Source organism: Limulus polyphemus, unplaced genomic scaffold (genome assembly GCF_000517525.1).
Source record: "Limulus polyphemus unplaced genomic scaffold, Limulus_polyphemus-2.1.2 Scaffold8311, whole genome shotgun sequence".
NCBI classification, from domain to species: domain Eukaryota; kingdom Metazoa; phylum Arthropoda; class Merostomata; order Xiphosura; family Limulidae; genus Limulus; species Limulus polyphemus.
Window position 1 is genome coordinate 20,064 of NW_013673921.1, and position 3,237 is coordinate 23,300.

Genomic DNA, 3,237 nt, shown 5'->3' on the forward strand with positions numbered 1-3,237 from the left:
AGTACATTAATGAAATATTTTACATAATTTGACACAGTATATTATTGAAATATTTACATAATATGACACAGTACATTAATGAAATATTTTACATAATTTGACACAGTATATTATTGAAATATTTACATAATATGACACAGTACATTAATGAAATATTTTACATAATTTGACACAGTATATTATTGAAATATTTTACATGATATGACACAGTACATTAGTGAAATATTTTACATAATATGACTCAGTACATTAGTGAAATATTTTACATGATATGACACAGTACATTAGTGAAATATTTTACATGATATGACACAGTACATTAGTGAAATATTTTACATAATATGACTCAGTACATTAGTGAAATATTTTACATAATATGACTCAGTACATTATTGAAATATTTTACATAATTTGACACAGTATATTATTGAAATATTTACATAATATGACACAGTATATTATTGAAATAGTCTACATAATTTGACACAGTATATTATTGAAATATTTTACATAATATGATAAGTATATTAGTGAAATATTTCACATGATATGACACAGTATTTTAGTGAAATATTTTACATAATATGATACAGTATATTAGTGAAATATTTCACATGGTATGACACAGTATATTAGTGAAATATTTTACATAATTTGACACAGTATGATAAATTTCCTATTGTGTTATACGACTTGAAGGATATGATAACTTATGTATGGGTTTCAATGTGATGGTAAATATGATTAGAAATTAGTTAGTTTTTGTTTTTGAACCCACCATGTTAAGTAAGTGGGCAGCATATCATCTTGAATCGAAGATTGTTAAAGTATAATGTTAGAACGATTCTAAACATTTATATTTTTTATTTTTCATCTTGAATCGAAGATTGTTAAAGTATAATGTTAGAACGATTCTAAACATTTATATTTTTTATTTTTCATCTTGAATCGAAGATTGTTAAAGTATAATGTTAGAACGATTCTAAACATTTATATTTTTTATTTTTCATCTTGAATCGAAGATTGTTAAAGTATAATGTTAGAACGATTCTAAACATTTATATTTTTTATTTTTCATCTTGAATCGAATATTGTTAAAGTATAATGTTAGAACGATTCTAAACATTTACATTTTTTATCTTGAATCGAAGATTGTTAAAGTATAATGTTAGAACGATTCTAAACATTTATATTTTTCATCAGAAAAATAGAATTATTCTAGATAAATTTCATGACAACTTCTGATGATGTTATTAAGGAAAGAAAGAAAAGAACGTGTCAGCAGTTCTTTGCTATTACAAAAGGGAAACTCCCTCTAGTTTCTGATAAACGAAATGTCTCAGGGAAAAGTTAAATGACAACTAAAGCTGAACTAACCAACAAAACCAGAAAAAAAACCTTATGATGTAATCTGCTGTTATGTTCAAGGTTTGAAACCACAAGACAGAAAGCTGAAGTAATTTGGGTGTGTGGTTATCACGTTCTATCTGTGACTACATCAACTCATCACGTCATACATTCTGTTGATCGCAGGTAGAGACGAAAATATTCTTAAAGTATTTAGTAATCTTTCTATTGAAGTATAAACCCTGCCTACCCCATCCGTTTCCTGTGATATATCTATAAAAATCTACATTTCTATGAAAGACTAGCTTTGGTTGGGAAGGTGAGGAGAAACTGTGTAATTTTATAAAATGTACATGTTTATTTAAAATGGAAAGAAATTACGCATTTAGTTCAGAAACCAAAAACAGAATAATTTTCTTTTATGGCAGTTATAAAAATCTGTTTTGTTTAGCATAAGTCTTATTTTTCCTGTAATGTGTAATATTCACAATATGAGTGATATGCACACACCACGTGTCAGGGGTTAACGGTAAGATTGTCTGTAATATTCACAATATGAGTGATATGCACACACCACGTGTCAGGGGTTAACGGTAAGATTGTCTGTAATATTCACAATATGAGTGATATGCACACCACGAGTCAGGTGTTAACGGTAAGATTGTCTGTAATATTCACAATACGAGTGATATACACACTACGAGTCAGGGGTTAACAGTAAGGCTGTCTGTAATATTCACAATATGGGTGATATACACACTACGAGTCAGGGGTTAACGGTAAGATTGTCTGTAATATTCACAATATGAGTGATATACACACTACGAGTCAGGGGTTAACGGTAAGATTGTCTGTAATATTCACAATATGGGTGATATACACACTACGAGTCAGGGGTTAACGGTAAGATTGTCTGTAATATTCACAATATGAGTGATATACACACACTACGAGTCAAGGGTTAACGGTAAGATTGCCTGCAATGTTCACAATATGTGGTGGCGGAACTAACCCTGGTTCATTATTTGAACCCATTTACATTCCATAACTTAACCTTGAACCTATAGACGTTCCATAAAGCTGCTCATAATTTTCTAAGTTATCACAAAAAAAGGTGGTTGTAAGATTGTCCTGAACAGTTTTAGTCTTTATACTACAGCAGATATGTTGATGACATATTTGTAGTGTTGAAAAAAAAATTATGTTTATGAATTTCAAGGTTATTTATACAGTCAACATAAGAGTATTAAATTTACAACAAACTGTAAGCACTTCACCTGTTTTAGGTACCAATATACAGTCAACATAAGAGTATTAAATTTACATCAAACTGTAAGCACTTCACCTGTTTTAGGTACCAACTATACAGTCAATATAAGAGTATTAAATTTACATCAAACTGTAAGCACTTCACCTGTTTTAGGTACCAATTATACAGTCAATATAAGAGTATTAAATTTACAACAAGCTGTAAGCACTTCACCTGTTTTAGGTACCAATATACAGTCAACATAAAAGTATCAAATTTACAACAAACTGTAAGCACTTCACCTGTTTTAGGTACCAACTATACAGTCAATATAAGGGTATTAAATTTACATCAAACTGTAAGCACTTCACCTGTTTTAGGTACCAATTATACAGTCAACATAAGAGTATATTAAATTTACAACAAACTGTAAGCACTTCACCTGTTTTAGGTACCAATTATACAGTCAACATAAGAGTATTAAATTTACATCAAACTGTATGCACTTCACCTGTTTTAGGTACCAACTATACAGTCAATATAAGAGTATTAAATTTACAACAAACTGTAAGCACTTCACCTGTTTTAGGTACCAACTATACAGTCAATATAAGAGTATTAAATTTACAACAAACTGTAAG